Here is a 24,427-nt window from a genome sequence, read left to right on the forward strand (position 1 = left end):
TATATATATATATATATATATTATATGGAGAGAGACAGAAAGAGGGGGAGAGAGAGACACACACACACACACACACACACACACACACACACACACACACACACACACACACACACACACACACACACACAGAAAGGTATAGAATGATGTAGAGATGCAGCCACTTGCACACACCAATTGTAACCAGTGGTGTGTGCAACTAGTACGGGAGCTGTAGTTTGTAATAGTAAGTAGGCAGGGGTTCTAATCTCACATCAGCTACCTTGTGTGCCTGTGTGTGTGTGTACATGTTTCACATACAGCAGTATACATATGCCTAACAGACCTATATCTGTGCAATGGCTAATCATTTTATGGCCCTGTGAATTGTGTCCTCCACAACAGTGGCCTCTCTGTCAACAGCTGCTGATGTCATCCACCCCAACAGCAGTGGCAGACACTCTTCAAGCACATAAGCTCCATGGTGCATGCAATACAAACATAGCATTATAATCTATACAACTCGATAGGCAGGGGTTCTAATCTCAACAATGACAACTCTGTGAGTATGTGTGTGTGTGCACATGCATATCCCCTTGCAGCAGTGTGTCTGTCTTGCCTATATATGTGCAATGCCAATACATTTTAAGATCTACTGTATGCCTACCTGTTAACCCCCCATTGGCTTGCTTTACAGGGCCTACTGATGTCATCCACCTTAGAAGCACAGTTAGACACTCTCTAAACACAATAGATCCATGGCACACACAATAGTGAGTAGCGCTATAGTATATATAAATAGATAGGTAGGGGTTCTAATCTCAAAACCAGCAACTCTGTGACTGTATGTGTGTGTGTGTGTGTGTGTGTGTGTGTGTGTGTGTGTGTGTGTGTGTGTGTGTGTGTGTGTGTGTGTAAGCATATCTCCTCACAGATGTGTGACTGTCCTGTGTGTGTGCAATGCTTATACAATTTTAAAGGCCTGTGCAACCCTGTTAAGCCCCCCATTGCAACCTTTACAGTGCTTTGCAGATGTCATCCACCTGAACAGTAGTGGCAGACACTAAAAAAGATATAAGCTCCATGGAGCATGTGATATGTATGTAGCACTATAGTATGTACAACTGAACCAGTAGGAGTTATACTATCAATAAGGGCACTGTGTGTGTGTGTGTGTGTGTGTGTCTATGTGTATGTATATCCCCTTGCAGCAGTGTGACTGTGTTAGGGTTACCCCCTGTCCCACTGTGCAAGTTGTAGTCCATGTTTGGTCAGATGTATCATTTAAAAATAAGTAAAACAATACAAATGTCCCCAGTGTAAGACAACAAACATTTCCTACATTTTTCTAATAGTTGCATAAGGCAGTCATTTTACATCAGAAACACCTAAATGATATGAGAAATAGCATAATCTAGGCAAGTGCTACAAAAATAAGTTGTCATATTGGTAAAAAACTAAAGTTATGTCCTTTGCACTCGCCATGGATATGGTTTGTCCTACCAACTCTCTTGCTATTACAAAAAGTATCCCACATTGGACATTTGATAAGATGGCAACCCAAGTCTGTCTTGCCTATGTGCATGCAATACATACATATTTTGAGTCCATGTGAGTAGCTGCTGTCCGTAAATAACCCACACGTATCTAGGCATGAATGCTACCTGCCACCACCTACATTTATAGGTACTAACCAAGTTTGTGGATGACTGTAAGTTGGGTGCTGTCTGTCATTGACTCCCCAAATTATGTTAACATACTGCAAGAGGGTCTTACATCAACTACAGACTGGTGCCAAGATCCTGGCTTCAAGCTAAATGCAAAAAACTGTATCATCATACCATTTAACAAAGACATGGCCCCACTGTTTGCCACATCATATGCAACAACCTAAACACACAACCTGTGTTGAGATACCTGGGTACTTAGGTTGATTATTTCACATTCAACATCACATAGCGACAGTGGTCAGAAAAGCCTTGCACATGGTCCATCTCATAGGTAAAGGGATTGCATCCAGAAAAATAAGGTGGTCATTACCTCACTATAGTCCTCACTCAGTAGACCAATATTTTAGTACAACACCCCATTTGGTGTGTACCTATCCAGACACCTGCACTATCTGGAAAGGCCATGGAAATACCTCACAAAGGTAATCCATGGCCTCCAATACCTGTATCATGCAGACAGGCTTAAATCACTATTGCTCCACTTGGTATGGGACAGGTTGCTCAGAGGTGGGTTGTGTCTCACCTACAAGGCAATGTTGGACCCTGTCCTACTACAGTTGCCCCATATCCTTAACTCTAACTCTTCGCACATTACCTGCATTACAGGCTTTAATCTATTTGACATCAACACAACCTGCTGGAGAGACAGGTTTGTTTCCCAGAGGCTGCCCCGTCTCAGGAATACACTTCCCATACATGTCAAACAGAGTACCACGCTGACCCTCCTCAAGCACAGCCATGATGCATGGATAGAAAACCACAACTCTATCCCAGGGTCCCACCTGTGTCTCTCATTGACAAGGGCACCAGGTGCTGACTGATGTTTCTTTTTGGGGATAAACTAATGGCTAGGCTTGTAAGTTCCCCAGTACCATTACTCTAGTAATCTCCTATGATCCTATGAACCTATGGTCCTACTGAACTCCCAGGTGATGTGTATCAAAAGTAGCATGCTGTGTCATGGGGTATGCATGCAAGATTATGCTGGCTGCCCCATTGTCTCTGACACATTGTTTTACACATATGCATCTAGGTAACCATGCACATATGCAGCCATACCTTGTTGAAGTCACATTTCTGCGTTGCCACCATGCCACCCTGAGCTGCTGAATTGGCACCAGGTCTCCACAGCATAGACAAACAGACCCCTGAAACAGCAACAGAAAAATATCTGAGAGTCAACAGTCAGTCAGCAATACTACCACAAATGCAGCATCATGGAAGAAAGGTACATGCACTTTGAATTTTACTCATGACACTTGCCAGCAGACAGCACCTTACAGGGCATAACACAACTGATATACTAACTGTCATGAAATGTACTATAGTCAACCTGCGCATCAGACACATATTTGCATGTTCCTGCATCGATGGTATGGATGACAGGAATGTGGCACAGGTATCATCACACGCACAGGGTGTGGTGTGGGGTTCCCAAAGGCATAGGCTGTGCCACACACTTGACATTGTGTGTGTGTGTGTGTGTGTGTGTGTGTGTGTGTGTGTGTGTGTGTGTGTGTGTGTGTGTGTGTGTGTGTGTGTGTGTGTGTGTGTGTGTGTGTGTGTGTGTGTGTCTGGAGGTGTGCTGACCAACTGGGCTATGGAGTGGAGCTGTGTGTGTCTGTTGGTGACCTACATGTGACAGTGATGTGTCAGTGTGTGCGCGTACACAGTCAAGCCATGTGCTAGCTCTACAAGAGGGTATGTTGGACAGCTGTGGACCATAAATGGCAGAATGTACAGTTCACCATCTCTGGTTATGAACATGGGAACTGGCTCTGCCAGGAGTGGCACTGGTACCACTATGCCTAGGGTCAGATACAGTACTACTTGTTGATGATGACTGGTGTCTGCTGAGTCCGTGTCCCTCATGGGACCACCCAGGAACATGTACCCATGGCCTGCCACATTGTGGTGTGGACAGCACCCTCCCTTCTATAGTGCTGGAGGTACTGCCGCTATGGGATCTTGACTGTACATGGCCACATAGACTCTCAGCTGATGTTGTTGCTGACCTACATCCATGTGTCTGACGTCCTACTCCCACCACATGTTCCAGCAGAGACAATGTGTGGTCAAGGACTGACAATGTCTCACCCCACCATCTGTTCACTACATCAGTGAAATGATGTATGGCATCATCAATGTTGATGATGGAGTCATGGATGCCAGACAGTGATGCATCCATGATCCTGAGTATCCATCTGGTGCTGCATTCAAAATGTGCCTGTGCCTCCACAATGGACCAAAACATGTGTTGAGTGACTCATGATGTCATACCTGTTACAGGTGGCGGATGAGCAGCAGTCCTCCTTCTAGCACCCCTGTCATTCTGCCTGTGTGGGACCTCACCAGCTCTATGGCTATGGACAATCACAGATGCCATAGTCACCACACTCTTCTGTTCAATGCCAACACCCTCTGATTATCCAATATCTGTGGCTGCAGGGGACTAGGTATGTGTGGGCATAGTGACTGAGTGCAAGGACATTGGGAGAGGAAATGGAATGTCAACCCATGGGACAGACTAAGCTCCAACAACCCCATCTGTGCTTTACTGTGGCAGCCATCATCATTAGAGTCCACTGAGACTCTGACAGGTTGTGAGGGGGATAAACTCCAACCACCATGGAAAAACATGAGTACATTAATACCTGCACTATGTCTGATGATCCACACACACACACACACACACACACACACACATATATATATATATATATATATATATATATATATATATATATATATATATATATATATATATATATATATATATATATACCAGATGTACCTATGGAATTGTGGTGGAGAGGTATTGTCAGTAAACAGAAATGTGGCATTGGTACAGGATAATATGTGCTTATATCAACATGTGCAGTGTGAACTATGATACTGTCCTTATTGCCGACATTCTGAGCATGTGTGCACATGTGTGTGTGTTACAACCCCCACCAAATGCAGATTGACCCAACATCCATGTACAGATATGAAGAGGCTGCCACTATGACTGCTACAGTATTACAGTGATGACTACAGGAGGCTTAACTGGATGCTCCTCTGCGGCGGTTGTGAACAGACTTTCTGATTATGTGGCAGTTTACCATTTAACAATGTGGGTTGAGATCAGTAAGGAGGCAGACAGATGTGAGTGTCATATGTAATTTGCATCAGAATATGCATGCTGCTGCAGTAGCTGCTGGTCTATCAGCTGTGTATGATTGTAGGGGTAGACTGCGACACGTGTCTCTGTCACTTGACCATTTCCCCACCCCTTTATGTATGGGTGTTGTGTGGATCCCCTGTTCTAGGTGGTTGGGAGGTATGTTAGGTCTGTAGCAGGTAACTGAGCATACTGCCACATATATAGCAGGCTGCAGCTGCTGCTTTCTGCCAAGGAGTCATACAGGGATTGTGAACATGTTGGGGGACAGCAAACTGTATATGTCAGTCAGGGAGAAGTGTCAGCTCTGTTGTCACAGCATAGCCAGGGTGAGGGCAACCATAACAGTCCAGGTGAGGTATATGCTTCAAGTACATATGTTCTGTAATAGTGCCATCCAGAGAGTGGTAGGCAATTTTTAGGACACCTATATATGTATATATATTTGTGAAGTGTGTCCAAACCTACAGACCTTTGATGTGCTAATATGGGTGTCAGTGACTGCAGTAGCAGCAACCGATTCTGCTTAAAATTGCAGGGCTCAGTCATTTCTTTGTTGTATTGACAAGCATGTACTTGATATGCAACAGACTGGAATGGAAACCAGGACTGTGGGTGACAAAATGTAAAGCATGCTAGGAATGTAACAGATTGAGTTACTGAGTCAATAGAATAGCAGGTGTATTTGCAAGACATATGTGCATGCATACAGTCTGTTACACAGAATTCTCATGAACATGTGCATTAGGATAGGTATGACATGTGACACTGAGCTGTGTGTCATGATTTTCTAATCTCAATCTGTACTGACTTGCCAGTACTTCAACACATAGAATAGGTTTTGTGACAACCATGCCAAAAGTAGGTAGCACAACTGTGGACATTCTGAAACAGTCTGTATAGTTGTCAGCTCTACCTGATATCATAGGCCTCACGTACATCCATCAACATTTATTTAGCTGTGTGCTGGTTTGGTGTCTGCATCACAGGCCCAAGTACACCGTCACTTTTCCCGTTATATGTACAAGCAGTGTGTCACTGGCAATCAGGATATGTTTATGTAAGCAATACTTATACATCAGAGCTGAGTGGCCTAGTGGGGTAATGTACTATGTTGTAGTTTACAGGGTTCTTGGTTCAAGACTTGGCAGAGGTGGTCATTTTGCTGATGTGCCTAATAGTGTCAGAAACATAGAAGGTGATTAAGGCAGTTTTAAGTGAGTTTGAGAGTGGTTTGTGAGCTGTGCCACTTAGCTCTACTTAAACCTGTGCTAATTCCAAAAAAAGAAAATAAAAAAGGGCTGATAGGAAAGTGGTGAAATGGGGCAAGCAGGGGGGAAACAATGTGAAAGGCAGGTAGGGATGTGCAGGATTGGTGTAGGACAGGGTGATAGCTCTCCATTTCTTGCACAGCAACAGCTGTGCAGGTTGTAGAGAATTTGGAATTTGGAGCATCACATCCCAGAGAGAGGGTGTGGGCAACATAACTGTGTTGATTAATTGCTGTATTGATTGATTGTGGGCAGTATACATGGGGGCAAATTGTGGGACAGATGCCCATTTTTTAAGGTGAGAGTAGAATGTTGGGGAAGGGTTATAAGTACATATGGGGTAAGTTGGGTAGGAGAAGTTGCATTTGCAAACAGACAAGACAGCAGACAGGGGTGGTGTATGACACTTGAGGCGGGTAAATACCTTGGATGGGGAGGGTGTTGTGGAATTGGTGAGCCATGTGTTTCCAGATGGCAGCAGTGAAACTGAGCTCCTCACCCATGGAGAGTCAACATTGCTCCTTCACTACCCCAAAGGTGGCTGTGCTGGGGGCTGGGTGCCAGGGCCTGCCTGGCCCTCCAGATTGGCCAGTCTGCCCTCAGTTTGGCACAAGCAATTATCAAACCCATGGTACATGCTCTTGTCCACTATCCCTGGTAGCTGTCTCTAGGTAACAACTCCCTGTCTGAACCCGCTCCTGTGGGGATGGGTCCCGTCCCCTGAGGTGGTTCCACCTGTAGATGGTGCAGGAATGGAGAAAGGGGCAGTGCCAGGTTCAGTCCCAGACATGCTTGGACCCGGTGCCATGGTCAGTTAAGGTAGGGTAGATGAATCCGTAGGATCTGCCTACCTAGTCAAACTATGGTGTTCAGGTTTTTTGAAGTGTTTAGGTTAGTAATGAACAGAGCATTTAAATGTTAGTTATAACAGCATGCCAGGTTGTTGCAAATAACCCAGTAACATAACATTGCATAGCATATGGAACACAACAATAAGTGGTATAACACTCAGTGTTGTAACAGCATGCCAGTAACAGTTATGGCAATAGGTCAACAACATAGGTAATTCAACAAAGCATGTTAGTATGCAACAATTGTTATATATAATAATAATAAAACTCAAGGCCCAACATAATGTTTTGAGAACAACATATGTTAAAAGTAAACCATACCCGATGTATGAAATAATAATTTATGTTGCAGATAAGGGGTGGGGGTGAGAGAAAGAAATTCCATTACTATGAGTATAGGCTATATTGTTTGCAACAGTACTCTTATATACTGTAAATGTCTTCCTTAATTTATGTATACAAGTTCCTTACAGTTTCTCTAACACCTACATATCTCTCAAGCTATCCACATGGGACAGTATGGGCCAAGCTGAAACACCAAAAGGTACACAACTACAGGTGACTATTACATGTCAGTGGGATATATATGAATACCAAGGTATACTGTGGAGTGATGTAGTGTGACTGTGCTGTTGACATAAATCAAGTGGATGTTAAATCCATGTCCAAGGGACAACAGTTATTACAGTCCATGACAGCATGACACTTTTGAGACATGCATCATGCACAGTACAGAGAGTTTGAACACAAAAATCAGTTACCCATTTGAACAACTACTACAGCCATTTATTTACCTGTAATTCCTGTGGGGAGAATATCTGTTAACAATACATAACTGTTCCTATAAATATTTAGAAGTACATGTCCCTGGATTCAAACCCTGGTCTGTGTGTGACAAAATGTACATCACACCTAGTATTTATCAAACTGAGCTACTGAGCCACGACTGAATACTGACTACTGATATGTGCCTAGAGCTTACCTGGTTACAAATTATGACCTGGTAATAGAGCTAGAGTGTTATACAAGACTGCAGTGACACTTGAACACACATGCCTGAGAGTCATGCATGACAGAGATAGTAGGTGAACTGTGCATTAATACATGGATGCAGGTGTATACAATTCATCCCTAGTGGGTGGAAATATGTGTGATGTGTACAGACCATATCAGAGTGCTGGGATTGCTACCTGACCCATATACAGGTGCAGATGGTATATTTGTAGTCTACAGCTATTACAGTTTCATACTTGCCTGCAGCAGCGTACCTAAGATCAGGAACGCATTTAGCTGAAATACAATAGTTAACATCACACAATCTTGAGATACACAATATGCAATTGGTGTTCCTCTCATTGACTCAGATCTTAGTGCAGAACAAATATAATGCATTATATCTTGTAGTACAGCTCCACATCTACAGTTTAGCAGAACACTCTTTATTAGTCAACCTTTAGTCACTTAGTGGTATTATTCCCATTTTTACTTCACAGCAGTGGTAATACTCAATATCATGACCAGCAGCCTAAAATACACAAATACTGAACAACACAGCTTTATTAGGGGTGACACCATGCAGTGATTGGTATATATCTACAGTCTTAATTGAACAACACAGCTTTATTAGGGGTGACATCATGCAGTAATTGGTATATATCTGCAGTCTTTATTGACAACTGCCTCATGTACACAGACAACCCTCTCCTCCTACCACAAAACATTAACATATGCAAGAGATGCAATTATACAGCTAAACTGGAAGCTAAGCTGTCTCCACCCAAGACTGGAACAGGCAGTCATGAGGAGAAGGTTAACACTTGCACCACGCCTCCAGCCACACACAGACCTACTAAAACAGCACTGGCAAAAAATACACATAAATACACAAAATCATACTCGGAGGCACTAAATAAAAACCTGGAAAAGCATCACAAACCTCCAAAGCAGACACCCAAACAACCTGCACTTCCCGTCACAAACCAGACAACACATGAAACACAAAATCACTGTGCCGCACAATCACAGCCCTTAAGGCAAAATAACAAACCTAACACACTAGTAATAGGTGACACTATAGTCAGGTACACTGACATCCCACTCACTAGGCTGGACAAGCAGAAGGTTACTGTTAGCTGCCTGTTGGGAGCCAGAATCCGCCACATAACACAAGCACTCAGGTCACTCCAGAACAAGTAGAAATATGACTCTGTCATTGTTCATGTTGGTGTGAATGACCTGACACGTACCTCCCTGAACTACATGAAAAGAGACATGGAAGAGCTCTCTGATTATGCAGCCCAGGCTGGTATGACTCTGACCCTGAGTAGCATCCTGCCCTCACCAAGAATGATACCTCAGTATAAAGAAAAATGATCAGTTTCAACAACTGGCTAAGCTTCTGGTGTCATTCAAAGGGGATCCAGTGTCTGTCAGCCTGGGACAACATGCTCGACAAGCCGCGTTGCTTCGCAAGAGACGGCTTGCACCTGTCACCCCTAGGCTTTTGAATACTGGCCAATGCTCTTGTTGCCCCCATAGTGCCTTTTTTTAGGCAAGGCTCAAAAGGCAAACCCACCTCCGTAAATAGCACAATTAACAAAAAACTGAGGGTTATGCTACTCAATGCCAGGAGTTTAAATATCAAAATGCATGCACTCGAAGCACTCCTCAGTATGGAGAACATTGACATCTGTGCAGTAACTGAAATCTGGTTCAAGGCTCCAGAGAGCACCCCAGCACTACCGTGCTACAACTCATACCACATGTTTTAGCCACAGAACATGGACCGAAACACAAAAGGAGGGGGTGTATCCATATTCATCAAGGATACCTACACCTCCAAGTTAGTGGCACAGCATGATGCCTCAGAGATCATCCATGTGCAACTAACATCGGTCAGATCTGCAATGCAAATTGTGGCCTGCTACAGATCACCCTCCATGACCTAGGACCACCACTCCACCTTTCTGGAGACACTGGAAAACATGAAGGTCCTACCGAACACCCTGATATTGAGTGATTTCAATTATCCTGCCATTCACTGGCAAAACTACTTGAATACAAATTCCCAGGCCCAGCACTTCCTGGAATTCATCAACTTAAATGCCCTGGATCAGCTGGTAAACTCCCCTACCAGAGGTGAAAACATATTGGACCTGGTCATCACCAACATGGGCGACAGGTGTTACACACCGGAGGTCAACCTGTCACTGGTTAGATCAGACCAAAAACTAATCACTCTGGATGACACACCCCACCCCCAACTAAGGAAACCACAGTAAAAAACTTTTCTAAAGCAAACTTCACCTTACTTAAGACAGAGGTGGTATGTTTCACAGCCCCAACGCTAAAGGATAACGCTGCCCAAGATGCAGAAACCTTTATAAATGCACTCTATGAGCACCTACAAGGATGCGTGGATTGTGCCATCCCTAGCAAAACCAAGACTTCTCCTCTAAGAGAAGGAAACCAGTTTGGTGAACCCTTACAATAGAAGGAGGAAACTAGTTCAGAAAAAAAGCAAATCCCAAGAAGGAAAGACATCCCTGATCAGTATCAGTAAGAAACTAAGGTCCCTCATGAAATCATCCAAAGCTAACTTTGAAAGAAAAATAGCCAGGGATTCAAAAGATAACCACAAAGCCTTCTTTAGCTATGTTAAGAATCTAAGTGGCAACTCGCAGATATGCACTGAACTAATGCAAAATAGCACAAAATATACTGAACCTACTCATATTGCCAACATGCTGGCAGATAGATTCAGTGCAAACTTCACCCACCTCTCACCTCCAAAAGGGCCCACAACAATACCAGAAAAGTGTAGTGTCCCAAAAATCACAGATGCACAGGTGAAAACAGCCCTTTCAAAAGCCAAAAACACAGCGTCAGTGGGACCAGATGGTGTCCCAGGCTGCGTCTTGCATGAACTACAGAACGGACTAACCCCTCACCTAAACACGCTGTTCAACCTCAGCCTCTCCCCAGGCTACATGGCCACAGAATGGCACACAACAATGGTTATTCCTCTCCGCAAAGGAGGGACCACAACTGACCCTGGTATCTATCACCCCCATAAGCCTGACTAACCTAGTCTGCAAGGCTATGGAGTGCATAATCACGGAACTCATTAGCAAAGACATTGGAAACCTCCAAACACTTGACCCAACTCAGTTTGGCTTTGTTGAGGGCAGATCATGCCTACTAAACCTGGTTGACTTCTTTGAGACAGTCACCAAGGCCATAGACAAGGGAAAGGTGGTTCACACAGCCTACCTTGACCTCTCCAAGGCTTTCGACACCATTCCCCACTCAGGTATTACAGAAAAACTCACCAGCCTGATCATAAACTCCTACGTCACAAGTTGGGTTGCCAACTGGCTTACAGACGGAACTCACACGGTAAGAATAGCGGGCTCCAGGCCCGACTCTAAACCAGTCACAAGTGGTGTCCTGAAATGCTCGGTCCTGGGACCCCTACTGTTCAGCATATACTTCTCAGAAGTACAGGCAAACACAGGAGGACTAAGGCTAACCAAGTTCGCTGATGACTGCAAACTGTGAGCCATAACTGACTCTCCGGCTGACATGGACATCCTCCAAAAGGGCCTTACTGAGACGGACACCTGGTGTCAAAGTCATGGCCTCAATCTAAATGCCAAAAAATCCATAGTCATCCCATTTGGGAAAAACAAAACACACACAAATTACCACATAGGTGGCAGACCCTTAATACAGAAGAGGCAATAAGAGATCTGGGGACCCAGGTAGATAGTAATCTCTCCTTTGACAATCATATTGCCAAAGTAGTTAGGAAATCCTTTACTGTGGCCCATCTAATTACTAAAGGGTTCACATCTAGAAATAAAAAGGTTATAGCACCCCTCTACTCATCACTCATTAGACCCATCATAGATTATAATGCCCCATTTGGGATGTACCTCATAAGACACTTGCAACAGCTGGAAAGACCACAAAAGTACCTCACCAAGAGGATTACTGGCCTCAAACATATGTCCTATGCAGCCCGACTGAAAAAAACTCTGGCTGTACTCAGTGGCATATCACTTACTCAGAGGTGATCTCTGCCTGACTTACAAAGCCATGTCCAACTCAGAATTGATGGACATGCTCCACCTAAAGAAATGAAGTCACTGCGAGCAACATGCTCTAATGAGCTAAACCTCACCACAGCAATAAATAGAACATGCTGGAGGGATAGATTCCTGTCACAGAGACTCCCCATGCTTTGAAACAAAATTCCAAATTACATCAAGCAGAGCCCCTCACTAACACTCTTCAACAGAAACCTTGATGAGTGGATGGGTAGCAAAAAATACACCCCTGGGATTATTTCATTGTCTCTGCTTGACAGAGCATCAGTTAATTAATCAATTGGGTGGCAAAAGCCAACACACTCTGGCTAGGCTTATAAATGCCCTTGGGCAGATAGCCTAGTACCTACCTATGAACCTATGAATAGTTCCTATAATGCAGGTGTTGTAATACAGCTGTAATTACACAATTAATGCAGTAGACACTTTTGTATTTCCTTCACATTATTAATGCAGTAGAATTTTATTTCCTTAACATTATTAATGCAGTAGAAACTTTTTATTTCCTTGACATTATCAGGTTTCATGCTTTCATCTTTATTGCACTCTACCTGGCATTGCTCAATTATATCAGTCCAGGTCTATGACCACATTAACATTCACTGCAGTACACTTAAAACTGAATATACCTACTGGCAGTTATTACTGTTTATACGAGTCTAGATTCCAAGATACATCTGTATTCACCCCACTAACAGTGCAATCTGGCCAAGCACCCTGTATGGGCCTCCAGGTTGTGAGCTCTCTCCTCTGCAGCTCTGGGGAGAGAAACACATCATTAAGCATACCTGTCTATCACATAGTCAGATTACTTATGGGTAAAACAATGCAAAAATACTTACAAACTTGTGGGACATTGTCACCCTGGGCATCTTGGATTCAAGTAGCCAAGAGATCCCACTTACTATGCTACAGGTCATAATTGGTGATGCTCCTGCTCACCTGTGTGGGGATACCAGTTGTACTGGTGAGGTCATGTGGCAGCCAGTTTGATTTGTATTCTGACCCCTGGTGCTAGCCTTGCAGCAGCTGGATGCCATGGTCTTTTACAAGGAGTCTAACCATGAACCTGGACTCCAGAATGTCCCACTGCTGTGCCTGTAAGCACACACCATCTCCAACTCCGCCATACTTCCTGCATGGGTCAAACTCCAACAGGTTCCAGCTGTATTCCTGCCCATTCAACTTAAATAAGGCTGTTTTCCACCCATTGCTGTCATTGGGCCATTTGTAAAAATGTGGAGCTTCTATTAGCACCACACAAGCCCACTGAGCTCAGCTAAGCAGTGCTTAAACTGGCAATGCCTAGCAGTGCACAAACCCACTTAGTTAAGCTGAACACTGCTCAAACAGGATTGCTTAACAATGCTTCACATTGCTTAGCAATGTGCAAACTGGCTAAGCTCTGCTAAATACTGAATTTTAGTATCTTGAGACTATAAAGTTGAAAAGTCAAAAATCGACAACCCACAGCAGTGAAATTCAAAATCACTATCATACACATACACAAACAAGCATACATACACCTACCAAACTACATTAGACCAAACAGAACAACACACACAAACACAACATTATAAACAAACACACCTACACTACCTATAAGCAGGGGGCAAGCCCCCCTGCACCCCCATGTGCTGTGCCCCCCACATCCCTGCTACTTATATATACTAACTCTGAGGTTGCACTAAACACACAAACACATAAAACCCACCACTACACACACTCACACACACTAAACTCCCTACCCATTACCCTTACAACAGCACCACTTACCTGAATCCCCAGCTAAATCCACAAACCGAACCACACGTCACAAATGTGCCATCACAAATGATGATTCGGCATTTGCACATTCGTTATTATGCAGTTTTGTGTAACTGCACTTTCAGCTTTATAGTCTCGAGATACTAAAATTTGGTATTTTAGTATTTTGAGATTATAAAGTGAAAACCTGAGCACACATACAATATTCCATCAGAGATTTAAAATACATCTATTACATGAATTTGCAACATACATGCTTAATAACCTGCCTGTGTATTCATGCAAAATTCAATCATGGCTTAATAGTGCATCTCATACATGTGTATTTGCAAAATAATATTAATAACCTGTCTGTGTACTCACACAATTATTTCATCAGGATTTAAAATAACTCTCAGAATGTGTATTTACAAAAATAACCAGTTTGTATATTCAAACCCTGCACCTAATGCACATGAGGTTGTCACTCTAACCATTCAGCTACATAGCTGTGTGAATTGTTGTTGTATTTTATATATATATATATATATATATATATATATATATATATATATCTATCTCCAATGCGTTTAAGCACTGCTGAGCACCACGGTGTCCTATGCATACCCACTCAGCTATGCTTAAACTTGATCTTTCTATTCATAATTGAATCCATTCAGTTTCTATTTTCAGATGTCTGGCACATGTCTATTGCTAAGCACTGCGCTGTACCGCGCAAACACACAAAAAAAAAATTAACTGTTTAAATTTTATATTTCAGTGCCATACACTGAATATACGGTACTTTGACAGTGCAAGGGGTGTGTTACTCATCTCTGGAAACTGTAACACACCCCCTACACTGATTCTGTAACCATGTTACATGGCTCTCCCTCAGTAGCGCACCTTCATTAATATGCAAGGTGTACTACTGAGGGGGAATTGCAGACACGGCCACAGTACCTTCTGTGTAGGCCTTCCACTATTCCTACATGGATTTTATTATATCCCCACCACAGTCTTTTGAGTATTTTTGCTCTGAAATAAGACTACCAGCCTAAAATGTATTTGAATAGATTGCTAAAAGCTGCAACATAGTCTAATTTTCTTACCGATTAAGTTACTCTGAAATATTTGGGTAGGTTTTAAGTTTTCTTAACAAGTAAAATAGAACTAGGACTATTAAAGTCTGTGCTGAGACTCTGAATTATTCTTAGCTTTACTGAAGTTTGAGAAGGGCTTCTATGTATATTTTAAACTTTCAAAGGTTATTACCAGCTAGGAGAAACCACTAGCATTTTCAGTGTGTGTATGTGTGTGTGTGTGTGGGGGGTCTTGTCTGGCTATTTCAGGCCTGGGGCTACTCAAATTTTAGTTATTATCTTTAAGAACCATTACCCTCCAAGTATTCAAGGACAGTATTTTCCAAGCCATTTACTTGCACAGATTTGGTATTTATCTACTATACTTGTTAAAAAAACAGGGCAATAAAAACTCAAATTATTATTTGAAGTGATAACAAAGGGCATTATTTTGTATTTATATAGCACGCTAAGTCATTTTTAAATGTGGTACACTGATTTGTTTATGAAATATACCCCAGGATTCAACAAGCTCTGTACGGCATGCAGGAATAGTGCAGAAGCTACTGGAGGCAATATAGCTGCAGAGAGATCCAGGAACAAGCTCCCGGGACATGCATGAGCGCTCCTGCACTATTCCTGAATGAACACAGCTCCTGTATGCTAATTACCCCATTTGCAGGTGAAAACCATGCAAATGAGGTGAATTAGTGATCCAGCAAGCTGGCAGCATTCTGTGCAGGACTAGTGTAACCTGCAGAAATGTACTCAGTTAGTAACCAAGTACATTTCTGCAAACTACAAAATGGAGTCATGACAGCTCCAAATAAAGGATATATATAATGTGTAAAGCATGCCAATGGCCAAATATATGGCCATTGGCATGGAAAACTGTTGCAAAAAAAAAACAAAAACTTTTTTTTGGCCAGTTTTGGATGTTTAAGTGTAGGGCAGCGGTGTGCAAATGGGATTGGCCGGAAAATAAAAGAAAAACCCTGAAAAAAAGCTTTCTCTGCAAAATCATAATTTTTCCATTATAGTCAATGACAGGCAGAAGACAACAAGGCCAGTGAATAGTGGTTGCTAAGGGGAAGGCTCAGTGTGGGACTTGTAACTAGGAATTAGCAGGCAATCCTATGCAAATGAGGGGGATGATACTAAATCATAGATTTCCTCTCATGGCTAGCCTGCACCCAACCATGTAGGTGCAGGGAGACCATAGTGCAAGCCTAAGAGCAAGCTGACATCATAGAGGGGTGTGTCAGGTATACTGTAAGCTTATTGGAGCCCTGTGGCTCGGGTTTGCCCTTAGCTTAGCAGAGCTAAGGAAGGGGTGTGTCTGAAGCTGCCAAGCACATTTTACATTGCCTAAATGGGTGCAAGTGCCACTCACCTTGTTTTAAAAAAACAAGGACACACACATGCAAGTCAGTGAGCCTCACATACCCAACAACAGTCCCAGGCAGCAGGACAGGCATAGACAAACACAAGGAAAGGCTATGCTAAGGCCCCTGAATGATGGCTATGGAGAACAGCCCCTCCAGACCTACACAGACAGACTACAACAGGTCAGGCAGTGGGATATTAGTTCTTAAGGGTAAGACGTCTGAAACTGAAATGTAGGTCAATAAAACCTAAGAAATGTAGTACACTGAAATGCCTCTAGTCTGCATGATAGGTCAGAATATAGAATGAAATGGAGTACCTGAAACACCAGTACAGTCATAGCAAATGTGTACAGTTGTCAGGTGTGCCCCCCCCCCCCACAATCCTATGTAGAAATGTAGTAACATGTATGTGTAGATATAATAACAGTGGAGCACAGATTACCTGAGCCAGCCAAAGTAGCAGAGTAGATTGTAGCACATGTACAATATGCAGGGTTGTGTGTGTTAGGTTGGTGTGTGTTGTATATTGTGTGAGAGTGGTTAGTATGTAGGTATAGTGGGTTGTGTCTTGGTGGCCATTGGCCAGTACTGCCGATGACAGGGCCAAGTTCTCACAACTGCAGTGCCAAACACAATGCATCCCAGCAAGACACATTCCAGCAGTAAGCCATAGTAATTGTTTGGCTGTAATATCTGTCACCATCTGAAAGATGGATATGGCATGAATGTGGGCCCAGACTTATAAACAGTACACAGGTGGAAGTACCCTAGATAGAGAGTGTATAAAATGTTACTGTCAAATGGAAACACCTTTGGAATTATACATACAAGTCAGCAGCACATTAGTTGGGTTTGTAGCATGGAATACTGATGTGGTCTGGCCAAACACTGGCAGACCACAAAAGTCACAGTTATGACGTACTGAGAAACTGCCCTGCACAAGCCAGCATAAGTGGAATGCCCCACATATATCTGTGAGTCAGCTGTAAGTAGCTTCCATAGCACACATGCACCCAGCTCACCCCACCATCAGCCACAGGTACCTCACAGGTCTTATCCCTGCTGTTGAGAATGGGTACAATATGACCCCCACCTCTGTATGGAAATAGCCACAGAATTCAGCATGTTGAAGAGGTGTCCCATGCAGGTCTGTCCCTAGCTGTAAGCAGCACCCTGCCAGCATCCACACCACTGGATCAATAAGGACAGAAACTATTGATATTAACATCTTGCCCACCTATCCTGTCACCTCAGGGGAATATAATGGCTTGCAGCCTAGGACTGTAGGAGTGGCACAATGCAATGGCCTGCTACAGGTGGCCTGCATCACTACCAAATGCCCTACAGTCCTTTGTCAAAGGCCTGTGTCTAACTCATACTGCCAATGTATGTTATGTCATGGACTCCCAAATAACAACATAACACAGTCCACAGAACCCAAATGCAAGGCCATGTCAACAAATTCCAGTAGCATGTCCACCATGCCCTACTGTATGAACTGTGGACTAACCCCAAAATACGGCTGGGATGAAGTGATAACTACAGGTAACATCAGATAATGTATGCATAATGTTCGGAAGAGGATAGAATAAGGGGGGAGGGGTAAGAGAATGGACACCATGGAGTGTGTGAAGTCTGAAACTCAGCCGTGTGCAAATACTATCCCTGCCTGCAAACACAGGAATGGGTGGCTACAAACCTGCTTGTAAACCACAATGTGAAGGGGTAATGACCAGAAATATGAGCCCTGCCTATGGGTAACCACTGTGAATCTGTACAGGGGTGAGGTATGGCCACAGCAGGATATGGCCATACTGTCACATTGATGGATGTACAAGCAGGCGATCCTCAGCCACCACAGTATCAAGGTACTGATCCATCTACACAGACCCATCAGCAAGTGTCTGCAGCTTCCCCTCCAGAATGGCATGATTGTGCAAGAATATGTAGGCTGCAGACCACAATACTGGACACAGCTTCATTCACCCTGCGTTCCCCAGGAAATTACTGCAAGCAAATATGTATACCTGACAGTAGCTGATGACATAACACATTACAGTGTAAAACAGTACATATGTCTAAATCTCTCTCCTAACACCAAAACCATGTAGCAGAAGCAGCACAGACACAATTACCTACAGTAACCCACTATCCTTTGCCCATTTTGACCCCATATTGTCAACCAATCTACAGATATCCTGCAGATACAGATTGCTAGCTGTAGGTGTAGAACACAAAAGCCTGTATTGGAGTAGAACCTACCTGGACTGGATTCACACACCCAGTACAGAAGGTCATACTGGGCATGCTCCCACACTTAGGAAAATGAAGCCCATGTCTGACAATAACATAATGAAAAGTCATACTGGGCATGCTCCCACTAGCAACAACAGTGGACTATACTTATCTGACAGTCACAGATGTTTGTGCACACATTCCACATTGCACACCAGTCATGCTTTGCACACACACTGGATAGGAATACACACATATATCCAAGGACAATACACTATAATAGGCCAAACTTACACATACATAGATGTGTGGAAGGGAGTGACAGACAGTGACAACGAGCCTTCCATCATGTGGCCTGTCCCACCCAGCACACATCCAGTTGGCTAAAACCACATGATGTGCAAATGTCAATCACTGTAGACATTTGCCTCTGGTAGCCCTCAGCACTATAGTGTATGTGGTGCTTGTGATAACTGTGTAACATGACTGTACAAGTTATTATTCATCTAGAAGTTGTATACATGTACCTGTTAAATTCACACATGTGTGTGACTGAGTGTTGTGTGTCTGCTTCCAGATGAATGGTTTATGGCCCATGCACACAAACTGCACTCCCCATTGCCCTACTTTGGCAAGCCTGCAGATGTAATTCACCTTGAACTACACCTTTGGTGAAGGAGCAGCCCTATAAGCTCTGTGGCACATGCTATAACTGTGTAATGCTATAGTGTGATGTACTAGTTAGGTAGGAGTTTTAATCCTAGACAGGGCAATGATGAAAGTCTGTGTGTGTTTGTCTGTATAGGGATCAATGCTTTTGAGGCCATTTACAGTCACTACAGTTTCCATTGCCCTACTTTGGCAGGCCTGCTGATGTCATTCACTTTGAAATACTCTTTTAGGAAAGGAGTAGCACAGTAAGCTTTGTGGCATGTGCTATAACTGCATAATGCTATTGTGTGATGTACAAGTTAGGTAGGAGTTCTAATCCAAGACATGGTTACTGGGAGACTGTGTGTGTGTGTGTGTGTGTGTGTGTGTGTGTGTGTGTGTGTGTGTGTGTGTGTGTGTGTGTGTGTGTGTGTGTGTGTGTGTGTGTGTGTGTGTGTGTGTGTGTGTGTGCGTGTGTGTGTGTGTGTGTGTGTGTGTGTGTGTGTGTGTGTGTGTGTGTGTGTGTGTGCATGTGTGTGTGTTTGTTTGGGGGGGATCAATGCTTTTCTGGCCATTCACAGTCACTACACTCCCACTGCCATACTTTGGCAAGCCTGCTGATGTAATTCACCTTGAAATATACCTCTGCTGAAGAAGTAGCCCAGTAAGCTCTGTGGTGTGTGCTGTAATTGTGTAAAGCTGTAGTGTGATGTTTTAGTTAGGCAGAAGTTCTAATCCCAGACGTGGTATCTGTAAAACCCTGTGTGTGTGTGTGTGTGTGTGTGTATGTTTGTATGTGTAGCGATCAATGCTTTTGAAGTCATTCACAGTCATACAATTTCCATTACCCTATTTTGGTAGGCCTGCTGATGTCATTCACTTTGAAATACACTTTTCTGGAAGCAGTAGCTCATTAATTTCTGTGGCGTGTGCTATAACTGCATAATGATGTAGTGTGATGTACTAGTTAGGTAGGAGTTCTAATCCCAGACATGGCAACTGTGAAACTCTGTGTGTGTGTGTGTGTGTGTGTGTGTGTGTGTGTGTGTGTGTGTGTGTGTGTGTAGGGATCAATGCTTTTTTGGCCATTCACAGTCACTAGGCACTCCTAAAAATGGAGAACATCGATATCTGTGCAGTAACAGAGACCTGATCTAAGGCTCCAGAGAGCACTCCTGCAATACCAGATACAGCTATTACCACACCTGCCGGCCACCAAATCAGGACAGAAACATTAAAGGTGGAGGAGTGTCCATATTCACCATGGATATACAAACCACCAGACTACTTGCCCAACACAATGCATCTGAAATTCTCCAGGTGCAACTAACATTAGGTAAGACTGCAATCCAAATTGTATAGCTTGCTACAGATCCCCTACCATGCCCCAGGATTCCCACCACACCTTTCTAAACATACTGGAAAATATTACGATACAACCAAACACCTTAATACTGTGTGATTTCAACTATCCTAACTTTAACTGGGAAAACTACTTGTATACCAACACCTATGCCCAACAGTTCTTGGAAGTCATAATTCCCAATTCCATGGATCAACTAACCCATAGTCCCACCAGGGGATCCAATATCCTAGACCTGGTCATTACCAACATGGGAAAGCGATGCTCCACACCTATGGTCACCGCATCGAGGGTCAGGTCTGACCACAAGCTAATCACCCTTGACATCCACATACCTCCCCCACACCCCAGTAATGAAACCTCCATAAAAACATCCCCAAAGCCAACTTCATTTTACACAAGTCAGACGTGACAAACTTCATGACACCCATGCAAACGGGAACTGAAAGTTCGGCTGCTGAATCTTACACTAAGGCACTGTATGAGCACATCCACTGGTGCATGAATCATGCCATCCCAATAAAATCAAGACGCTCTCCTCCGGGAAAAGGAAGCCAATGTGGTGGTCCCCTGTCATAAACAAGCTTTACAACAAAAGCAAGAAACTGTTGCAGAAAGGAGGAAAATCCCAGGATGCAAAATCCTCCCTTACCAGCCTCAGTAAGAAACTGAGATCCCTCATAAAATCCTCCAAAGCTAGTTGCAAAAATAATATAGCCAAATATTCCAAAATAAACTGCAAGCCGTCCTATAGCTATGTCAGGAATATAAATGGTAGTGCTCAGATCTGCTCTGAGCTACAACAAAATTACCTTAAATATACTTATCCCAAGGATATTGCCAATATCCTGGCAGATCAATTCAGTGCCAACTGCACCCCCTTCCCACCCCCTAAAGGGCCCATTTCAATACGGAAAGATTGCCAGATTCCAGTAATAATGGCCACGCAGGTAAAAAACAGACTGCCCCAGCTAAGAAAACAGCATCCATGGGACCAGACAACATCCCGGGCTGTATACTACATGAACTACAAAATGAAATGGCACCTCACCTACGTGCCATGTTTAATCATAGCCACACCTCAGGCTTCATGCCCACTGAGTGGCACACAGCTACAGTTATCCCAGTCCACAAGGGGGGATCCACTTTGGATCCTGGAAACTACCAGCCCATCAGTCTGACGAACTTGATCTGCAAGGTCATGGAACTTATAAACAAAGACATTGGCAACCTGCAAACACTGGACCCCACCCAGGTTGGGCTCATGAAGGGCCGATCATGTCTCCTGAACCTGATTGACATCTTTGAATCAGTCCCCAGAGCTGTGGATGAGGGTAAGGTGGTCCACACAGCCTATCTGGACCTTGCCAAGGCCTTCAACACCTTCCCCCAGTCTGGAATCATAGATAAATGTACTAAGCTGGCCATTAATCCCTACGTCACTCAATGGGTTGCCAACTTGCTTACTGACAGAACTCACACTGTAAAAATAGCCTACTCCAAATCCATTTCCAGACAAGTGACAATTGGATTACCTCAGGGTTCAGTCCTGGGACCGCTCTTGTTTGGCAAGTAACTGCTCTGAAGTACAGACCAGCACTAAGGGACTCTGGCTAACAAAGTTCGCAGATGACTGCAAACTGGGAGCCATTATTGAATCCCAAAAGGGCCTTACAGAAACAGATGCTTGGTGCCAGAGCCTTGGGCTCAAGCTCAATGCTAAGAAATGTATAGTTATCCCCTTTGGAAAGAAACATGTACCCATGAAGTACCACATAGGTGGCAGTACACTAAACACAGAAAGTGTGATAAGAGACTTAGGGACACAGGTGGACAGTGGTCTCACCTTCGATAACCACATTGCCACAACAGTCAGGAAATCTGCCTATGTGGCACACCTCATCACTAAGGGATTTTCATCCAGAAAAATAGGTCATTGTCCCACTGAAGTCATCTCTCAGTAGACCCAGTATCTTCCCCCAGTCTGGAATCATAGATAAATGTACTAAGCTGGCCATTAATCCCTACGTCACTCAATGGGTTGCCAAGTCATCTCTCAGTAGACCCAGTATAGAATGCAATGCCCCATTTAGTATGTACCTCTCAAGACATCTGCAACTACTAGAAAGGCTGCAGAAATACTTCACTAAAAGAATCACAGGCTTAAAGCAGATGCCCTATGCTGACCATCTAAAGATCATCCAGCTATGCCCTGTCGCATATCATCTACTCAGAGGCGATCTCTGCTTAACATACAAGGCCATGTCAAACCCAGAGCTGTTGGGCATGCTACATTTAAAGAAATCCCAATCCCTCAGAGCCACATGCTCCAGGGATCCAAACTTTGTCATCACAGTTAACAAAACATGCTGGATGGATGGATTCCTGACCCAGAGACTCCCCAGACTCTGGAATAGACTCCCCATATATGTCAAGCAGAGTGCCTCTTTGGCCTTCAAAGGGAGCCTTGAAGATTGGATGGTTGATAGGAAATTCACCCCAGGGTCATGTCAGTCTCCCTGCTAGACAGGTGTCCAGGGAAATAAATATTGTGGGAACAAGTAGCCAGGGAAGTGTCATGGCTAGGCTTGTATAGGCCCTAGAGCCAATAGCCTAGTACCAACCTATGAACCTATGAACTATACTTTCCATTGCCCTACTTTGGCAAGCCTGCTGATGTCATTCACCTTGAAATACACCTATGGGGAAGGTGTAGCCCAGTAAGCTCTGTGGCATGTGCTATAACTGTGTAATGCTATAGTGTGATGTACTAGTTAGGTTGGAGTTCTAATCCCAGACATGGCAACTGTGAGACTCTGTGTGTGTGTTTGTATGTGTAGGGGTCAATGCTTTTGAGGCCATTCACATTCACTACAATTTCCATTGCCCTACTTTGGCAAGTCTGCTGATGTCATTCACCTTGAAATACACCTTTGGGGAAAGAGTAGCCCGTAAGCTCTGTGGCGCATGCTATAACTGCATAATGCTATAGTGTGATGTACTAGTTAGGTTGGAGTTCTAATCTCAGACATCGCAACTGTGAGACTCTGTGTGTTTGTTTGTATGTAGAGAGATCAATGCTTTTGAGGCCAGTCACAGTCACTACAATTTCCATTGCCCTACTTTGGCAAGCCTGCTGATGTCATTCACTTTGAAATACACCTTTGGGGAAGTAGTAGCCCATTAAGCTCATTGGCACATGCTATAACTGTGTAATGCTATAGTGTGATGTGCTAGTTAGGTAGGAGTTTTAATCCCAGACATGGCAACTGTGAAACTGTGTGTGTTTGTCATCAGTATTCTGTGTGGAGGTAACTGTGAATGTGTAATAACAGGACTCATTGTGGAGTGGGTTTTGCAAATTTCTTATATGGTGGGCCTATTATATGTCACAATGTTCTCCTTACAAGGACAACAAATGCCAAAGAGCAGAGAGGCTGGTGTAGACAATCCATACCCCTACATGTGACATCATGGATTGGGGAACAATATAGGGAACCCTTGGATTACCCAGAGAACACTCTCCACCCATGTCTCATACACAAACACATTTGCTTAGGCAACAACCACTATGTTGCTTAGGCAACAACCACTAACCCCAAAAGTTCCTCACCAAAAGGATAAAGGGGCTCAAACATATGTCATACGCTGCCTGACTGAAGAAACTCCAGCTCGCCTGACATACAAGGCCATGTCCAACCTGGAATTAATGGACATGCTCCACCTCAAAAAATCCAAATCCACTCCTAGTCCATGTGAGGCAGCAGAGCCCTCACTGACTTCAAGAAGAATCTTCTTGAGTGAATGAATGGAGTCGAGGGTTTACCTTGGGAATCATCTCTGTGTCACTGCTGGAC

The sequence above is a fragment of the Protopterus annectens genome, chromosome 6.part0, assembly GCF_019279795.1.
Source record: "Protopterus annectens isolate FY-2018-M chromosome 6.part0, PAN1.0, whole genome shotgun sequence".
Lineage (NCBI taxonomy): Eukaryota > Metazoa > Chordata > Ceratodontiformes > Protopteridae > Protopterus > Protopterus annectens.